Raw genomic sequence first — 21,397 nt, 5'->3', positions numbered from 1 at the left:
CTCAAACGTCCTGCTTTATGCATTCTCCTGTTTGACTGTGATCCCATCTGTAGTTTATACATCAGCCATGATCTGATTGAATGTTAGAACAAGTTTGAGGTGCCTGCTCCTGTTTCTATGTTCTTTGTTATCTCCTCTAAATGGAAAGAACAAAGAGCTGATTGGCAGATACCTGAAAAAAAATTGTGGTCGGTCCTTGGTCTGTTTTTAGTTTGTTTTCTTTCTACCTTTCTGCTTTCTCACCATCCTCTAAGTAAGCAATTTTTTTGTGATTTTAAACTCCTCAGCATTTCATCAGGTTCTTGCACTCCACGGACAGAATTTGATTTCAATCTTGTGAATTTAAATTTCTTGTGGAATTCAATAGGTAAAGGTACTCTCAGCCTTCTGGAGGGACTGCCAAAACCATGTATTTTAAAGCTGCAACCTGTGATGCCTGGTTTTAACAACTAGGGATGAGGAGGCTTCATGCTTGAAGTTGGACATCTCCAATAACAGGGTGACTGTTATTGCAAACAGTCTTATGTCAGCTTTTATATGGAAGGCAGGTTTACCTCGGATAACTTGCAAAGGAACTCCTGTGCCCCTCTACTGAGATCAGACTGCAGCCTAATGAAATTCTGGGGATCAGAAATGTAACCATCCCACTTTGCTTATGTAAATTTATCCAGTTCTCATTTCCTGAGCAACAAATTGCCGGATTCTTGCTCCATCCATTGACTTGATGCCCAATTGAATGTCTAAATTGTCGTATTCACGGAATTTGAAACTTGGCTTTGATGGATGACTACAGTTTGCACATAGCAATTCCAGGACTCAGGACAGGGCACAATTCCTGTCTGCATCATAGAGTTCATTGTTGGAGAAAAGCAATAAAGGGGAGGTGGTAGCATTGTGGTTCAAAGCCCACCATGGCAAAAGATGGCTTTTGTTCACCAATTATTGATTGATCTGGGTCTGGAGACCGATGTGATTGACTCTTCAGTACCCTTTGGGCAATTAGGTGTGGGCAATAAATACTGACGCAACCAGCAGCACCCAAATTCAATGAATGAAGTTTTTTTTTCTTAAAAAGTGCTAGGTAGGGATTCATAGCTTTCCTATCAAGGCTGAGTTAGATATTTCATAAACAAGGGATTATAGAATATGAACAGGGAACTGGAGATGAGACTCCAACCAGATCAATCAGTTGGTGCATGAGGAAGAGATTCCTTATAGGCTACAGGAAACAACAACTTTGGAATAATTTAGGAGACAGTGTATTAAGCTGGAGATCTCTTCAGAGTGAATGAGGTATGTATAATATACAGGTTGTTTCCACTGATTAAGTGGTTAGACAAAGGGAATTTACCTATAAGATTAAATGTAAGATTTAGATTAGAGAGTAGGAGGAAGTCTTTTTTGGATGTAAATTGTGAGGGCATTAACTGCATGAAACAGATGAGTGATTGAAACAGAAACCTTGTTATGACTCCAGGACAAGTTAATTCAGCAGTTGGGAAAAAAAGAGAGATAAAAGGGTATAGAAACCGAGTGGTATCATGGATGAGGTTCATGTTTGTATAGAGGACGATAAAGGTTGACATAGACTGGTTAAACTGATTCTGTGTATCTTGTGGTGTTTAACCCAGAGTGAAACTCAATTTTCCCATCATAATAAGGAAATTATCTTTAGCATGGAAAGGGTTAACTATTTTATGCATTATAACCCTACTCTTATGAGATGAATATGCAGAATAACATGTTTCAAATTATTAACTGTATGTAAGGTCATCTAAGAATTACACACATCTACGTTCAAATTTTATTGCAGGCCCAGATTACAAAAAGATTTTCTCATCTGTTCTCATCCCTGAATTACTTTTAAAGCAATTATCTTCTTTTTCAAATGAGACCAAAACTGCTCACAGTATTCAGGATGTGGTCTCCAGATTCAAACTCCTCCATATAACTGTGCCCATAAACTTTTTTTTATACTTTGTGCAAAAATGTACAAGCTAAAATTTATCCATTTATACACATTTGCCAATTGTTTTCCCACTCATTTGACCTATGTATCCCTGTGCAGAAATTCTACCTGTTGTTGTCAACCTATTTTCCAAACTTTATTGAAGTCATCATCAAACTTGACCAGCATACATTGGTCCCCTTTTCAAAATCACTGATATAGGGCAGAATCTTCCTAGCCCCTGAATGGCATTGACTGTGGTGAAAGGTTTGGGAAAATTGGGCGAGATGTTCACTGAAGCCTTCCTTTGAAAGTAAAAAGTCCCATTTTCTAATGAAGCATTCAATGTTGAGATGAGATTCTTGCTAGTGAGTGGTGAGAGGCCAATTATTGTTCATTATCACCCTCATTACTATTTAATCTCATCATTAATAGGCAGTTTCCTATTCTACCATCAGCTGGATAGAAACTAGATCGTGACAATTCCCAGCGTGAAAGTCAGGTTACCTGGCAATTTCAGCTTAATCTCCTTTGGAGTTCCATCTTGGAGACCAGGCACCAACATCTCAAGGACATACCAGCCTCATAGCATCATCATGGCACATCTTCAATTATTTTAATGCATTGAATCCATCAGAACTGTTCTGATAAGGAGTCATTGGGCCCAAAACATTAACTGTGCCTTCTCCCCACAGATGCTGCCAGACCTGCTCAGTTTTGCCAGCAACTTCTGTTTTTGTTTCAGATCTCCAGCATCTGCACTTCTTGGTTTTAACTTAATTGTAGTGATTGGAGGCAGACTGCTAAAATGCAGATTATCATTGTGAAAAGGGTATCTCCATTATGAGGCAGGGGTGATAAGCATTAAAGGGAAGGAGAGTGCTGGAGGAGGGTGTTCTCCAATGGTGAGCAACACACTGGCTTTGATGGAAAGGATTAGTGGACTACAAGATCTGACATTAAAGCAAAATATTGCAGGTGTTAGAAATCTGAAATAAAGTCAGAAAGTATTGGAGAAACATGGTAGGTCTGGCCGCATCTATGGAGACAGCAACAGAGTTAACATTTTGAGTACAACATGACTCTAGAAATGAAATGGGCTGGAAAATGTTGATTTTTTAAAAAAATCATTGTTGACAGATGGGGAGGAGGAGAGGAGAATGGAACAGATGGTATGGGTGCCCAAACCAAACGAAAAAGCAGTTCTCGTAGTGGTAAAGGAGTAATAGAGTGATCGCATAGGAGTAAATGCTAGGGGAGCAAAGGAGAAAATGGGTCTACTCCGCTGAGAACAAAGTAAACGAGACATGGGGGTAGTGACAGGGGTATAATATAAATGGAGGTAAGCGGTCATGCTGTGAGGTTGTGGGACTCAATACTGAATTCTGTAGGTAGAGTGCATTAACAGGAATTGAGTTGTTACTTCTCATAGTCTGGTATGAGAGCTGGGTGGTGGGGAAGGGAGGGGGTAGGTTAAGTGTGAAGGTAAAGATTTAGATGGACAAAGCTGACAGTTAATGGGGAGCAAGAAGGGAGCATTTACATTTGGGTGTTCACTAAAAATAAGAACCTGAGCCTGAGACTCTGCTTGAGAAGCAACCACTGTTTCCTCCCAATGTGATGTAAAGAAAGAGTGTGCAATGGCTTTTCAAATGACTGAGACCAAACCCAGAATATGCATGGTATGTGTTTTCTTTGATGAGGGAGGAGGCCTCAATTTCAAGTGATATGAACCCTTTCATAAGACAATAGTATTAGACAGACACCCATATACTGTACTAGAATTGGAATATACCTGTGAGCAATATCCATTGTATGAACCTTAGGCATTAACCTACTGTGTGAAGTCCAAATTCTTGCCCAAGAATTCTTGAACATATCACATAACATTAAGAATCAATCCACTAATAGCTGTGATACACTATATATTGTTTTGCTACCTGGAAAATCTGAGCCGAATTATCAGAGTAGCAATAACTTGCAATTTATCTATAGTCTACACTGTGTAGCAGTTGCTCACTTCATACCTTGGGCCATCACCCCTTCTACCTCCTGCCCAAAATCCACAAACTTGCCGGCCCAGCCGACCCATTGTCTCCGCCTGCTCCTGCCCCACCGAACTCATCTCCGCATACCTTGACACCGTCCTGTCCCCCTTAGTCCAAGAACACCCCACCTACTTTCAGGACACCACCCATGCCCTCCACCTGCTCCATGATTTTCGCTTCCCCGGTCCCCAACGCCTTATTTTCACCATGGACATCCAGTCCCTGTACACCTCCATCCCCCATCACGAAGGACTCAAAGCCCTCCCCTTCTTCCTTTCCCGCCGTACCGACCAGTACCCTTCCACTGACACCCTCCTTCGACTGACTGAACTGGTCCTCACCCTGAACAACATCTCTTTCCAATCCTCCCACTTCCTCCAAACGAAAGGAGTAGCCATGGGCACCCGCATGGGCCCCAGCTATGCCTGCCTCTTCGTAGGATATGTGGAACAGTCCATCTTCCGCAAATTCTCTGGCACCACCCCCCACCTTTTTCTCCGCTACATCGATGACTGTATCGGCGCCGCCTCGTGCTCCCACGAGGAGGTTGAACAGTTCATCCACTTCACCAACACCTTCCACCCCGACCTCAAGTTCACCTGGACAGTCTCAGATTCCTCCCTCCCCTTCCTCGACCTTTCTATTTCTATCTCAGGCGACCGAATCAACACGGACAACTACTACAAACCGACTGACTCCCACAGCTACCTGAACTACACCTCCTCCCACCCTGCCCCCTGTAAAAACGCCATCCCATTCTCCCAATTCCTTCGACTCCACCGCATCTGCTCCCAGGAGGACCAGTTCCAAAAACGTACAACCCAGACGGCCTCCTTCTTCAAGGACCGCAATTTTCCCCCCCCCGATGTGGTCGACGATGCCCTCCACCGCATCTCTTCCACTTCCCCCTCCTCTGCCCTTGAGCCCCTCCCCTCCAACCGCCACCAGGACAGAACCCCACTGGTCCTCATCTACCACCCCACCAATCTCCATGTACAGCGCATCATCCGCCGTCATTTCCGCCACCTCCAAACGGACCCCACCACCAAAGATATATTTCCCTCCCCTCCCCTATCAGCATTCCGTAAAGACCACTCCCTCCGTGACTCCCTCGTCAGATCCACACTCCCCACCAACCCAACCTCCACTCCCGGCACCTTCCCTTGCAACCGCAGGAGGTGCAAGACTTGCGCCCACACCTCCCCCCTCACCTCCCTCCAAGGCCCCAAAGGAAACTTCCATATCCACCACAGATTCACCTGCACCTCCACACACATCATCTATTGCATCCTCTGCACCCGATGTGGCCTCCTCTATATTGGGGAGACAGGCAGGCTACTTGCGGAGCGTTTCAGAGAACACCTCTGGGACACCCGGGCCAACCAACCCAACCACCCTGTGGCTCAACACTTCAACTCCCCCTCCCACTCCACCAAGGATATGCAGGTCTTTGGACTCCTCCATCGCCAGACCACAACAACATGACGGTTGGAGGAAGAGCGCCTCATCTTCCGCCTAGGAACCCTCCAACCACAAGGGATGAACTCGGATTTCACCACTTTCCTCATTTCCCCTCCCCCCACCTTGTCTCAGTCAAATCCATCGAATTCAGCACCGCCTTCCTAACCTGCAATCTTCTTTCTGACCTCTCCACCCCCACCCCAGTCTGACCTATCACCCTCACCTTGACCTCTTTCTACCTATCACATTTCCGACACCCCTCCCCCAAGTCCCTCCTCCCTACCTTTTATCTTAGTCAGCTGGACAAACTTTCCTCATTCCTGAAGAAGGGCTTATGCCCGAAACGTCGATTCTCCTGTTCCCTGGATGCTGCCTGACCTGCTGCGCTTTTCCAGCAACACATTTTCAGCAGCCATCATGTATTATGTAAAGTTAAGGATGAGTGGGCTATGTATCTTCAATGTTGTAGTTTGTGGCTAGGCAGATACTCACTGTTAATGGATGAAAGCTAACATATTTTTACAAATGTGAGAATGTATTCACAGTGATGTGTCACCCATGCCATTTATGTGCCCTGAGAACGTGTCCTGTTTTCTTGATACCACATCTCACAGCAATCCCAGGTTCTGCAGCTGAGATGGAGATGCCTGCCCTACAATGGAGCCCATTGGTCTCGGAGGTTATGTTGGGTGACCCCAGAGACGTTTCTGATTGGGGGTCTCAGACATAATGAGCGTGTCCTGCTTAGAGTACAGGGCTCCCACAGGATTGAGAGTGGCAGACATGCTGGAAATGGATCTTCTGAGCATTGTGGGAGGGATCTTCTGGGGAACCTGTCTGTGGTTCCTCCTCCAGCTGGATACTCACTGGCACTTCCCTGTTTCCTTGTGAAGAAGGGGCACGTGGGGTGAGGCTAAGGCTCCTTGTCACAGTATTGTTGAGAACAAATGACTAGACTGATGGAGTGCAGGTCTCTACACATATCCAGCAGACTCTGAGGCTGTTGAATCTGGCTCTGCATGACAGCCATCTACAAGAACATGGAAGCAGCTGGACACTCACAAGCCAGGGCATATCTGCAGGTCCCAAAAGCATTCCTGCAGTCCCACAATCTTTGTGTCAAGTTGCCCAGGTGCCTCCAACAAATCTACTTCCTGCTCTTCTGTTTGTTCATGCATATTGATTAAGTCTCCGATTGTCAATGCCATTGGGTTCCCTCTTGCCTTTGCAGAGGCCAGGTCTCTGGTTGACCATCACGTGACAGTGATCTGGGGCTTTACATCCTTAGTCAGCTATGGCAGTGAAGTGCTCATCAGTAAATGGCATACGCTAATCTAGCCAACCTACCCACCTAAGTGTCAGTGTCTAAACTGATGACAGTTGCAGGAGGCAGCCTTGTAAAAAGGTTGTTTCCTCTTTGTGGGTCAGTCTGGGACCAGAGGGCATAATTTCAGAGTAAATGTCACCTATTTGAGGAGGATATTTTTTCTCCATCAGAGATAGAAGAATCTGTGGAATTCTTTATCATAGAGCACTGTCAATGGTGTATTGTTTATTATATTCAGGCCTGAGATCGACAGATATTTGATTTGTAAGAAAATGTATAGTTATGGGAGAAAGACATTAGAGTGAAGATTATCAGATCAGCCATAATCTAATGGAAAGGTGGAGTGGTTTTGATGGGCTGAATGGCCTACTTCTGCTCCTACACATTATGGTCCTGCAGTTTATTTGAAGAGTTAATGAGGGTAATGTAATATAACTGGACTTGTAAAAGACCATTGCTAAAAAGACCTGTGTTTCATCATAGACCTGTGAGTAAAATTAGAACTCATAGTTTAAGTGGGACAGTAACATGGATTCAAAATTGGCTGAGTGACCTGAAATTGAATGTGATTAACAGTTATTTTTTGGATAACAGCAACGTTTATTGTCAAGTTTCCCAGAGGTTGTAAAATTGCAATGCGATGGTAATGATCACTGGGATCCCCGTGTCTGTGGCGACCCAATCACTGGGCCTAGGCAGCAGAATTACCTCTCTCGAGTATGGTCACTCTAGTTCTGAGAGACACAGACAGTGAAAACTCCTCCAGTCACAGATATCATTTCTCACATGCTCCTCCCATCACAACCTGTTTCTCATTGACCTTTCCAGCACAGACAGGAGAGAATGAGCCAATCATTGGAGAAGCTGGAAAGGTAAATGGCTGCAGTGAGTGAGCAACTGTGATTCTATTCAGTGGGACTTGGTGTGGGGCGATGTAGAGAATTCAAAGATTAGATTAGATTCCTAGAAACCAGAACAGCTCCAATTATCTACCTTCTGTCAAGGACCGTGAATCTGCTAATATGCAACAGCATTCCCATACAAGACATATACCTACAGGAATTTAACTCTTCTCCCACAAACAATATGGAAGATCCTTTAACCTCAACCAATTGAAATCCAAATCGAAAAGGACACTGATGTCACTTGTCGAACTTTAGTATAACGATGACAGTGCCATGTCTGCTTCTTGGAAGAGAATATTCAAGCCTCACTTAACATCTTTGTGGAAATGTTAAAGAATTGCTCTCAACCTTAACCTCAACCTCAAGAAGACTGGAATCCTTTACCAACTAGTCTCAGGGCAATTTCTGGTCTATCCCTTCAATAGCATTGACAGAGAAAACCACCAAAATATAGAACATTTACCAATCAGGGGAGCCACCTCTCATCTAACATTGCATCCAATCTGCAAGCATCATCTTTGGCTGCCTAATAATGAGAGTCTTCAATGACTGCAAAATCCATGCAGCTAGCAGGATCCTTGTGTATAAGGCAGAGATCCTTCCAACCCATCTACATAGCTTTGAAACTTGGACTATGTATACATGCCACTTCAAAGGCCTGGAGAAGTACCATCGATACTGTTTAAGGTGGATTCTCTGCATTAGCTGGGAGAACAGGCATATTAATATCAGCATCCTTGAAGGAGCAAAGAGCACCAGCATCGAGGCCATGATCATTGACAACAAACTCCACTGGGCCAGCCATGTGCTTAAGATGCCTCGGTTCTGAATAGCAAAGCAAATCTCCTTTGTTCAGCACAAGTAAGACAAAGGTAGTGCATCAAGGACTCTCTGAAGCTTATTTCAAGACACACACCACCAGAAAGACTTGGATGTTTTGGAGAGCGTGCAGAGAAGGTTTACCAGGATGTTGCCTGGTCCAGAGAGTTTTAGTTATGAGGAGAAGTTGGATAAACTCAGATTGTTTTCACTGGAAAGACAGAGCCTGAGGGACAGTGTGATGGAAGTATACAAAATTATGAGAGCCATAGATGGGGTAGATAATCAGAGGCTTTTTTTTCCCAGAATGGAAGCATCAATTAGAAGAGATGACATTCAATATGAGAGGGAGGAAGGTTCAGGGGAGAGGTGTGGAGAAACATTTTCTCTCAGACGGTAACTTGTGCCCAGAATGCACTGCCAGTGGAGCTGGTGGAAGCAGACACATTAGCAATTTTTAAGGCATATTTTGATAAGACACATGAATGGCAGGTGAACAAAGGGATAGAAACCACTCATGGCAATAAGTAGCCGGTCTAAATAAGGAGTAGGAATTGGTGCAAGCTTGGTGGGCCGAAGGGCCTGTTTCTGTGTTGTATTGTTTTGTATATTGTACAAGAAATACAACATAGACCTCAATGAAGGAAACCCTTGCTCAGATGAACCTTCTGTATAAAGGGACACGATTCTTCAAGAACATCAGTCAGCAGCAGCAAGTATGGAAAAGGAAACCAAGAAAGGAATACCAGTGATCATGGGCTCAAAGACTGCTCTCACCTCCTGGAAACACCTGCTAAATGTGTGGTCGGAGATCTGAGGCTCATCGAGGACCCACAGAACATATGACCAATGACATTGAATTTCCTAGGTGACAATCATATTCAATAAAGGTTAGCAGACATAATAGGATTGACAGGAATTAGTGCTACACCATGAAAACAGATCATTAAGATTATAAAGATGTTGGACAGAAGCTGTTAAGCATGAAAGGGGAGCAGGATACAAGACCCCAAAACTGGAGATGAACAAGGTCCATGACTTCTCTCCTTGGCCTCAAGTCTGTAAAATTTTCCTTACTGTCCTGTTTTAACACCATCACATTTGATAACCTGTTATGATCGCTCTATCTTAATTAGTTTGTACAGTTTTAGATTACTTGTTACTTTAGTTTGGCATCTTATACCTAACATGTTATTCCAGTCATTTGGTTTGTCTCCAGCACCATTTTCTTTTGCAATTATCTCTCAGCCTCAATTAATCAGATTATAAATCATCCCTTCATGTATTAGTCAGCTATTGACACTTTACTCACACCATCAGACATTCTTGATCATCTGTAGAGACCCATCATTTGGCCCATCGACACTCCACTCACACCATTTTTGTAATGTCTTTCTGATTATAAAGTCTGTGCTCGGTTGCTCTCTTCACTTAACCTGACCAAGGGACAGTGCTTCGATAGCTTGTAATTTCAAATAAACTTGTTGGACTATAACCTGGTCTCGTGTGACTTTTAACCTTGTCCACCCCAGTCCAACATCGGTACCTCTACATCCCAATGAATGCAAGGTGAAAGACTCTGCAACTCTTTTCAGCAATATTGAAAAAAAAACCTTGCATTTTGGTGATATGTGTCATTTTGGAAATGAGAGGTATGGTGTTCTATCATGTGATGACGGTGGAGGTGTTGCTCTCTTTGGGCACTGTGTAACATTACAGAAGTGACTCATTGATTGCTGTTTTGAAAACACTAAAATTACTTTATTTTAAACTTACTTTTAATTAATTCATAAGATATGAGTATCGATGGCGATACCAGCATTTATTGCCCATCCCTAATTGCCCAGTTACTCCAGACAACATTGCTGTGGGTCTGGGGTCACATGTAGACCAGACCAGGTAAAGAGAGCAGATTTCCTTCCCTCATGGAACTAGTGAACCATATGGGTTTTTAATCTCCATCAATTGATAACAGTTTCATGGTCTCGTTAGATTCTTAATTCCAGATTATTGAATTCAAATTCCACCATCTGCCATGACAGGAATTTGAACCCACATCCCCAGAAACCGGAGCAGATCAATCAACATGTGAACATGATGTGGAGATGCCGGTGTTGGACTGGGGTGACAGACCATAAACCTAGTATTGTGTGATTTTAAACATGTGAACAGAAAGTGCAGTTTATGAAATTTCAGGTTGTTATATTTTATTTGATGAAGGGCTCATGTATGAAAAAGTGATTAACTTACTGTGTTCTGTTAAGGATCAGACCAGACCCCCTCAAAATATATTAAGAAGGTAGTCTAGACCCTAACTTTTTCTAAATGACCCTAAATGTTAGGTGCTGTGTTCCAAATGCAATTTGACTGGTCAAATTACTCAAATTCAATGTTAAGCAAAACACAATTTATTCAAACACTATAGTTAAAATACAACAAAACAATGAAGAACATTGAATAACTTAAAACTTATCTCTACAGAACAACCCCGCATCTACGAGTCTGGTTGCCGCAGTTTCAGTTAGCCTGCAGTTTATCTTGGCCTGAACATATAAATGGGAACGTTTCTATACCAGGGACCAGAAGGATGCCATGAAGGTACATTTCCCATTTAAATGAATGGGTTTGCTCCTATCCGTGATTTCAGGCTTCCGCGGAAGGTCTTGGAACGTATCCCCCATGGGTACGGGGGGGGGAAAACTACTGTATTGAAAAACTTAACAGAATAATAGATACAGTAGCTATTAATAATGAACTGTTCCAATATAATAACATCGCATAAACACACCCATGGCAAAAAGGAAAATTCAGAAAACACCTGCAGTAGGAAGAGAAACTCCAGCTTTTAGCTGTAACCGAGAGGGGAAAAATTAACTTTTACTTCTTCAAGACTCCAGCAGCTTCAGCTGAATCTAAAGGCTTAAAAAAACCCTTTAGAAATCCTGGTCTAAGTGAGCTGACCACACCCATCCAGGCTGTTTCTATTGTTTCGACTTTCTAAAAACCCCCAAGGCCTCACAAGCTGTTTACTGGCATTCCAAATAAACAGCTTCTCACTTCTGCCTTAAAACCTCTCTTTAATAAAACCAGGATAAAATAACCTATTAAAGCCATTGTATCATCATAGTCTTTAGCACTTGTGATGATCAAATCATATGGCATTAAGTAAGTTTCAACAACTGATCCTTGGAAGAGACCCCAGGAAGAGTTTGAGGGAATGAATTCATCATCTACAGTTGCTCCAGTGCCTTGCAGTTATACTTTCTAGTTCTTCACCTGCTGAAACTTGAAAAGTATGACAAGTAACTTTATGATGAAATGTGATACATCACCTTTTAATATATAGTGTATTATTTAGGAAAAACAATGTTTTGATTATTGTTATGAAGTTGTAGACATGTACTGTACCTTTAAGGGAACTGAAACTTCTGACTGGCACAGAGTGTGCTGAAAAATTAAAAAATTTAACATTTGGTTGTGAAACAAACAGCTGGAGTTGCGTTGCCATGGTATACAACAAATTCAAATTCAGTCAATCAATTTAAATTATCCCCCAGATACCAAAAATCCAATCGAATTTGAATTTTACTGTTTTGGACGACATCAGACCAATGAGCCAGTCTGACGTTTTGGGCTATATAAAGTTGGGTATTTTGAGCAGTTGGGGAGAACAGCAAAGAGCAGCCAAGCATCATCAGACTGCCAGCAGAATAGCTCTCTGAAAAGTACCTGTCCATAAGAAAGTTGTGCAGCAGAAGACTGAAGACAACCTAATGGAATCTACAGTGAAAGTTCGACATCCAAAGACAACTGGTTTTGAAAATTGATTTGCTGTAAATTTAAGAGGGAATTTATTGGACCAATATTGTAGAGTGGAGGAAAAAAATAGGTTTAAGAGCAAGGAGTTGTAAATAGTTGTTGTTTAAAGTTTTCTTTTGGGCTTAAAGAATAAAAATGTTAATTTTTTTTAAAAAACTGATATTTGGGATAGTTCTTTGCCACTCAAAATTTAACAGTTTATGGCGTGAGGTGAGCTTTTCTGTGTGTTGAGCTTAAATTAGCACAAGGGTTTACCCCATGCCATAACAGTTATAATATACTGAAAAGTTTATATTAAGTCTATAGATATAAAATACATTTGAATAGTATCAGATTGTTAAAAATAATGCTGCATTGTTTTAAGGTGTCAGGAAAGATGACTTACTGACGTAATATAGTTATATAGTCCAATTGGTTTATTTAAAATCACAAGCTTTCACTTGACAAAGGAGCAGCACCCCAAAAGCTTGTGTTTTTAAACAAACCTGTTGGACATTTATCTGGTGTCGTGTGACTTCTGACTTTGTCCACTCCAATCCAACACCAGCATTCCCACATCATGGCTACTGACATAATGTACAACATATGCTCAAATCAGTTTTCTTTTTCCCAGAACAACCGATCCAAATTAGGCTGTTTAAGATACAACATTTTAGGATTGTTGGCCAGGAAAATAAAGGCGTTTTCACCTAGTGTCATAGAGGTCTACAGCATGGAAAATAGGCCCTTCTGCCCAAATTCTAGATTAGAGTGGCGCTGGAAAAACACAGCAGGTCAGGCAGCATCCGAAGAGCAGGAAAATTGATTTTCCTGCTCCTCGGATGCTGCCTGACCTGCTGTGCTTTTCCAGCACCACTCTAATCTAGACTCTGGTTTCCAGCATCTGCAGTCCTTGTTTTTACCTTCTGCCCAAATTACCTATGCTGCCCAGTTTTCACAATTAAATTAGTCCCATTTGCCTGTGTTTGGTCCAATATTCCTCCACATTTATCCCATCCATGCACCTGTCAAAATGTTTTTTAAATGATGAAATTGTACTCGCTTCCATCACTACCTCTGGCAGCCTTTTCAAGACACTCACCATCCTTTGTGTGAAAATATTGCCTCTCTGGATCCTTTTGTATCTCTCCCCTCTCACCTTTTAGACTCCCCTACCATGGGTAAAAGCTGTTGGCTATCTGCCTTGTCTATGCCTCTCATGATTTTATAGACCTCTATGAAGTCACTCCTCAGTATCCTACATTCTAGGGAAAAGAAATCCCAGCCTATCCAACCTCTTCTTATAACTCAAAACTTCCAGGGCAGGTAGCATCCAAGTAAATCTTTTCTGCACTCTTTCTAGTTTAACAATATTCTTTCTATAGTAGGGTGACCATAACTGCTTGCAGTAACTCCAAATATAACCTCACCAATGTTTTGTACAGCAGCAATATCCCAAATCCTGTACTCAGTGCTCTGATTAACAAAAGGAAGCATGCCAAAAGCCTTTTTCACCACCCAGTCTACCTGTGACTCCACTTCAAAGGAGTTAAGAACCTGTACCCCTAGATCTCTGTTCTATAACACTCACCAAGGCCTTACCATTGACTATGTAGGTCCTGCCCTCGTTTCACTCACCAAAATGCAATACCTCGCATTTATCTAAATTAAACTCCATCTGTCATTTCTCAGCCCACTGGTTCTGTTGATCAAGATCTTGCTGCATTCCCAGATAATTTTCTTAAATGTAAGTGGACGTGGCACTAAAGTAAAAGGTTTCTTTGTTAGGTTTTCATTGTGAAATAGACTCTGGCCATACTAGGACTGTCAACGCACAATGAATTTAAATGTTCTAAAAGGCTTCATCGAACAATCTCTCACCTCCTTCCACGTCACTCAGTTAAATCTATTTTATTTTAGTAACTAATAAAAGAAACTGCTCAAAGAAAATTAAAGAAACAGAATATTTATAATGCTTTTATGTCTTTTCTTCAAGGTTGCTTGCAGCTCTGTCCAGGAGATTAATCTCAAATTCCTGGACACTCCAGAGCAACCAAGGAAGTTGTCAGTCTTAAGACAGATAACATCAACACTAAATACAGACATTTAGTTCCTCTTACCAATAAAATACCTTAACTAGGTGATCTCTTCACTTTTCTATGAGCACTTTTCTATTCATACTTCTAAACCTGCACATAAATGGAAATTAACTTTTGGTGCTGTAATGTATTAGTTTGCAAAGTTGCTTTATTATTAAGCCAATTCATTTAAGGACAACATTGAAGAAAAACACTAAATTGAGTATTTAAACTCAAGTGCCATCAACCACTGATGGCAAACCCACCCTTTACAAGCGAGAGAATAATACTTGGGTTAACATTGGATCCCAACTAGTCTTCAATAAATCTTTGGCTGTGAGCATTGCCAGTAATGTTGACTTTCTTGTTTCATGTGGTGGTGCATTCTTCTGTATCAAACTTCAGCCTATGTGAGCTACAAGTTTAGATGGATTTCAGATTTAGATGTACAGTATTCCAGCATAAAATACAAAGTCAAGTATGGATCAAACACTTCAGTGTCTGCAAATTACAAATACCTAAATTTTCATTCAGCCATAAATTTGAGGTTCAGCTCCCTGTTTATCCATCCGGTAGGACATAACTGCCATAGATATCCGATATGTCAAATGATACTCTCCAGCAAGGAGCCTGGTTGAAGGCCAAAGTATAAATAATAACTTAACAGTGCAAATTACACTGGATCAATAATTGATTAGGAGATTTTTAACGTAAACCATATGTCCTTAAGGATGGATGTATATTCATACATTCATATTCATGTATTTTAAACTAGTGTTTAAAAATCAACATTTTTCTGTGGAATCAGAAAGACACCTAGATAAAAAAATTTTACATTTGGAATTAAATATGAAAGGTGCCAAGTCAGCATCTTCATTACTTTTAAAAAAAATTCATTTCATTGTGCTATGGTCTAATGACATTAAATCAAAAGATTGACACAATTTAAATGAATGATTTTGGAATTGTTTTTACAAAATTCCTTACCAAAATTATGTTGTATTGCCATATTCAACTGTAACTTACAAATACTGACAAATTTAAGTAATTCAGTAGTTTACAACTTACTCTTCTGTGAGATGATTGGCGTATTTATTGGAGAATTTAAAAAAATATTTGCTCTGAAGTTGTTGTGGCCCCACTTATTGTCCGTCACCAGGAAAAGGTGGGATTGTTATGCCTCTTTGAACTGTGATATTTTGTAACTCCATTGACCTACCTGGATTTCAGGAAAAAGGTTTCAAAGGTCAAAATGATAAGGGAATCAATGGTCATACACAATGACTAATAGAACAATTAGTGAGGTTATTAAATGTTTGTAAGGCAGAGATAGCTAGTTTGTTCAGTAAGGGAATCAAAAGATTATCAAGTATAGATAGAAATGTAAAATTTGAAACACAAGCAGATCAACCAAACATATCTTGGTTCTAATTTCACATGTTTGTATACCCTTTTGATACGAAGTCAAATTCAACCTCTTAAAGGTAACTGCAAATGAAACATTCCCTGACTAGGCCAGAATCATATGTTCACAGAATTGAATGTTCTCTTAATAGTCCAAATTCTCCCATCTAGGAAGAAACAAAGAAATTAAATTTGAGGCTTTAAGGAATAATTGAAACTACACGCCCAAAAAATACAAGTGCAATAAAAATGATTGAGGTCTTAAGTGCTGGGCAGGGCAGAACTTGGTGAAGGGGATTCTGATTAGGAAAGGAAACCAGTGGTGGAGATGTCCCTTAACCCCCATTTTCTATCCCTGAGGCCTGAGCAGGTTTACATGTTAGGCATATGCCCTGTCCTTGACCTCGCCTACCAACCTAAAAATTGCTTGCCGATCCCTGATAAAATTTATAACAGGTTAGGAGCTGGAAAGAACAGTGACAGGAAAGCCAACTGCAGAATTTTATGGGACCCTCCTGCCTGCAAATCTTCCAGGGAAACCTGTCAATTTAGCCCACGAGTTTTACATTGATTTCTGTCTGAATACCGGTGCAAAATTGACTTGTATACATGTATATACACAGAGAATTAGTCATGAGATCATCTCTTTGGCTGCTTTTAAATCATTTGTGGAACATTTACACTTTAACAATGTTCTGAAATAAATTTCAAAATGACAAAATTTAAATGAAAATTTAGGGTCAGAGACAAAACTGTAGTATATCAGGTTCTGCACTAACATGGGACTGCTTTTAAGCAGGTTACCCAGTGTATTTCTCCACCATTCTTATACAAATGCATAAGCTATCAAAATTAATATCATAATGAAAGTTATTAACACTTTCTAGATGGTCTATTGCAGGAGTGCTTGATCTGATATCTGACACCAATATCATGGTGGTCTGTTATGGATGCAGGAAGATAAATTGAAACAAATAACTCACCCCTTTATTCATATTAATGAGATGAGTATAATAATGAGGCTTCTGTTGACTTTAATGGGGATGGAGATGACTTGGAATAACCTCATCTTCTGCTATTGGCAATGGGAAAGTCAAACCAACATAATGTCAAACAAAATCAATCTGAATCTTAGCAAACAAACAGATTTTCTGAAATCTGCCTGGCTCAAATCAAGTTTCAGGAGCTCAGGGAAATTTCACAATAAAGCTAGCCTTTCTTAGATATTGAGATTACATACAGTATTTGTAATGCCATAACACAATCAATACCTTATTACTTCTACTTGAGAATATTCCACAGAGTACAAGTTAATGCAACTCTTCCACATCATTCCCATAAAATACTATTTTTAAATAAATTACATTAGGTTGTGTATATGGTTGCTTGAAACTTAATTCATTCCACAGGTAAATTAATTTCAATTCATCACTTGCAAGACACAAAAATCAAAATACTTATAGATAACTTTGTGTGTTAGTACCATGATGTTGGGATGCATTCCCATGAAATGGCCTACACTTCCTCTCCCAAATAACCACACTTCCTGTCAACTACAGTAGGACTTTCCAAACTTCAGGATGCGATCCAAGAGGAGTCACAATCTCAGAGACAGGAATGGTTCTGTAACTGATTACTAAAAGTTGTGTGGTCTCTTTAAATCAGTTTTTAAAACAGATGTGACCAAACCTTGAGGTCTGAATACTGTTTCAAAAATCCACATGCTGAAGTATGTGCTCTTTGAACTTATCAATTCTGCAAATGAAATCCCACCACCAACTCTTACAGGTCTGCAACTAATGGCTTCTGTCAAGCATCTAAACAGGATTATAATGTAAAAAGGTTTGGCCTGCGGAGTAAAACGTACATTATTTTGTGTATTCCATATTCATTTAGTTGTGATGTAACTGAAATTATACATTGAAAAATTGATTGTCTGTTAAGCCTTTCATCTGTTAGAATACAGTGATAGTTTCACTTCTTTCATGTGTAAATCACAAAACCCTTTTTTTTAAAGTTGCATTCTCGGGTTAGCTGTTAACAATGGTGATAGCTAGACAATATGTTGAACATATTTCAGTTACATCACACTGCAAATTTTTGCTATAAATTCTGTGTTACGATCGAGCCCTCCACAATCACCTGATGAAGGAGCGTCGCTCCGAAAGCTAGTGTACTTCCAATTAAACCTGTTGGACTATAACCTGGTGTTGTGTGATTTTTAACTATGTTGACACAGGCTGTTTCAGTTCACAATTGAAAAAGAGTCACGTAAATGAGGTTCTCGATTCTGACCAGTGTTACTAATATGAGTCACTACCTTTAGGTGATGGCAGAGGGAGAAACTGCAGTTAAAGCATTATTAAAATTTCTGTACTACTGATTACACTGTCTATCCATTGAGACATTGTTGTGCCAAAAGAAGTGGCTTTTTTGTACTCAAGACATTAAGGTGTTAGAATCTCCTGTAACCACAGTACTGTACTCCACCTTTCCCTTATCATGCCATCAAAATTCCTAGACAAGACACTTGTTCTGCAGTGGGAAGAAATCAGCTTTTACACTCTGCATTTTAGCATCAAAACAAAAACCAGTGAAATAGTTTTTAATTGTTGGAACATGAATGTTTTGCTAATTGGAGTATTTGAGACAGAGAACAATGATTTTACAAGCAATATTTGAAGCACAGGATAATGCAACAGAGTTTGCAATGGATTAGTTTTGATTGGGGTATGGGATTGGTTTAAAAATGATATAGAGATTGGAGAAAAAGCTGCGGATTAATTCAGGATTGATGGTCAACTTTGGGGAGACAGTGATACGTGTGATTACTTGAGCATTGCTACAAGACTATGTGGAGGAAGACACCAGGATTAGTTTTGGATTCAGCAGATGGTTAGCATAGACCTATGGGCTGAATGCTGCCTCCTGTGCTGTAAACCTTTGTAAGTCTTTAGTTCCAAGAGCTGATCTTACAGAACTACATGACTCATGTAGTCTTATTCCTAGTACCCATATCCTTCTTGAACTGTGGGACAGAAAAAAAGGAATTCAAATAGTGTGACTGCTTTCTTCTTATCTACCACAATAATTTAGCAAATTTGAAATGAACGCCAAGAGTCCAGGTTTCTTCCTTCCTCTTACATTATGCAGCTAATGACAGGAAACTCTCAGGAATACTGGAATGTGAAGAATATACCAGGCTGGAATTTAGATTTAGGTTATCTAACAAAGCCAAAGTCTGGTTTCAGTACATTACCAGTCACTATCATTCTGTAAATATTTTCTTGCTGTCAGAATACCTCCTGCACATTCTTATACTGTGAGATAAATTAATGAGTGCAAATCATAAGAATTAATCAAAGTACAATAGCAGCACAGGACAGAACCCAGCCAATTGACAAATGGTGCAATTTAGCTAGTCACAATATTTCACTTCGCCTAAATCCCTACAAATCATTTCCCTAAGATGCTTATCCAATTCCATTTTACATAGAAAGATTAAAAAAAGGAATAGGAGTAGGCCATTTGACCCTTGATTCTGGATCAGTGGTGCTGGAAGAGCACAGCAATTCAGGCAGCATCCGAGGACAGGCAAAATCGACGTTTCGGGCAAAAGCCCTTCATCAGGAATAAAGGCAGAGAGCCTGAAGCGTGGAGAGATAAGCTAGAGGAGGGTGGGGGTGGGGATAGAGTAGCATAGAGTACAATAGGTCAGTGGGGGAGGAGATGAAGGTGATAGGTCAGGGAGGAGAGGGTGGAGTGGATAGGTGGAAAAGGAGCTGGGCAGGTCGGACAAGTCCGAACACGTCAAGGGGACAGTGTTGCTGGAGGTTAAAAACTAGGATGAGGTGGGGGAAGGGGAAATGAGGAAGCTGTTGAAGTCCACATTAATGCCCTGGGGTTGAAGTGTTCCAAGGCGGAAGATGAGGCGTTCTTCTTCCATGCGTCTGGTGGTGAGGGAGCGGCGGTGGAGGAGGCCCAGCACCTCCATATCCTCGGCAGAGTGGGAGGGGGAGTTGAAATGTTGGGCCACGGGGCGGTTTGGTTGATTGGTGCGGGTGTCTCGGAGATGTTCCCTAAAGCGCTGTGCTAGGAGGCGCCCAGTCTCCCCAATGTAGAGGAGCAACGGATACAATAAATGATATTAGTGGATTTGCAGGTAAAACTTTGATGGATGTGGAAGGCTCCTTTAGGGCCTTGGATGGAGGTGAGGGAGGAGGTGTGGGCACAGGTTTTACAGTTCCTGCGGTGGCAGGGGAAAGTGCCAGGATGGGAGGGTGGGTCGTAGGGGGGCGTGGACCTGACCAGGTAGTCACGGAGGGAACGGTGCCTTGAGCCTGGTCTACCGTTCAATATGTTCACAGCAGATCATTCAAATCAATATCCTGTTCCTGTTTTCAGCCCATATCTTTTGACCCCTTTAGCCTAAAGAACTGTACCCTAACTCCTTGAAACAATTAATGTTCTTGACTTGATTTTTAACCTTAACTGCTTTCTGCGGCAGAGAATTCCACAAGTTTCACACTCTTGGTGAAGAAATTTCTCCTATTCTCAATCCTAAAAGGCCTACCATGTACCTTAGACTGTGACTAAGATGAGTTTTTTTGATTTTCATGACTCTGAACACCTCTATGAAGTCTCATGTCACAAACTATTCTAACTTAAAGGAAATCAGCCACAGATTCGCCAACCTAGCAAAGACTAATGTTTGGAACCATTTTCACAACTTTTTTCTGCATCCTCTTTAAAATCATCATATTCTTCCTTAAATGCATTGCCAGAATTGATCACAATATATATCAGTTGAGTCTTAATTTGTACTTTGTAAAGATTCATCATAACGTTCTTGTTTTTGTATCCATGTATTCTCTACCTTTAAAGCTAAAGATGCCATCTGTCTTTCTCAATTACTTTGTAATCTTCAATTTATGCATCTATATTCCAAGACCCTATTATTCCTGCATCCATTTTACTGACTTCATTTCTTATTGCCTTTCCTTATTCTTGTTATCAAATGCATCCTGAGACACTTTTCTAGATTAGATTTCATCTGTTCTCTTGAAGATAAACACTATCCTCCTCATGATTCACTATGCTTCCAAGATTTTGTGTCATTTGTAAATTCTGAAGATCTGTCCTTTACATTCAAGTCAATAATGTAGATTATGAAAAGCAACATCTTTGTACACTTGCTGAGAAATACCTTCCTCCAGTCTGCAAAACAACCATTGACTACTACTCTATTTCCTATCATTTATTCAACATTGTATCTCGCTGCTATTGTTCCTTTAACTCTTTAGGAATCAGCTTTTATGGCAAGTCTATTATATGAAACCTTAGCACAGGTCTTTTGGAAGTCCATTTACACCACATCAACCACATTTAAGCTTATCTCTTCAAAGATTTCAACCAAGTTAGTTAAGCCCTACATCCTTGCTAACTTTCTTTAATTAATCAATTCTCCCAATGTTAATATCTGTGATTGTTCCTTTTGTCCCAAATTATTATTTCTAAAGTTTTTGCACCACCAAGGTTATACTGATAGGCTCTCGTATTTGTTGGTTATTTAACCATTTTGAACAAGAATGTAACACCTGCAATTTTCC

General features: G+C 40.7%; 1 long non-coding RNA gene across 3 annotated transcripts in view; it reads right to left on the bottom strand.

Annotated features, from left to right (window-relative positions):
- LOC122561561 (uncharacterized) overlaps positions 1 to 21,397 on the bottom strand; it is a 44,846-nt gene that overhangs the window by 19,995 nt on the left and 3,454 nt on the right. The window contains exons 2-4 of one of the 3 annotated variants that reach the window (XR_015761192.1): positions 16,772 to 16,863; positions 15,453 to 15,603; positions 14,427 to 14,799 (exon numbers count right to left, since the gene is read on the bottom strand). This is a non-coding gene — a long non-coding RNA (uncharacterized LOC122561561). Of the gene's footprint in view, positions 1 to 10,900; positions 15,015 to 15,452; positions 15,604 to 16,771; positions 16,864 to 21,397 lie in introns of those variants that run through there. The other 2 variants (XR_015761191.1, XR_006315038.2) reach the window with 2 other exon arrangements.

The sequence above is a fragment of the Chiloscyllium plagiosum genome, unplaced genomic scaffold, assembly GCF_037043375.1.
Source record: "Chiloscyllium plagiosum isolate Xiang-an unplaced genomic scaffold, Cpla_swu_hap1 HiC_scaffold_23, whole genome shotgun sequence".
In the NCBI taxonomy this organism is placed as follows: Eukaryota; Metazoa; Chordata; class Chondrichthyes; order Orectolobiformes; family Hemiscylliidae; genus Chiloscyllium; species Chiloscyllium plagiosum.
This window is presented reverse-complemented; position numbering and strand designations above follow the sequence as displayed.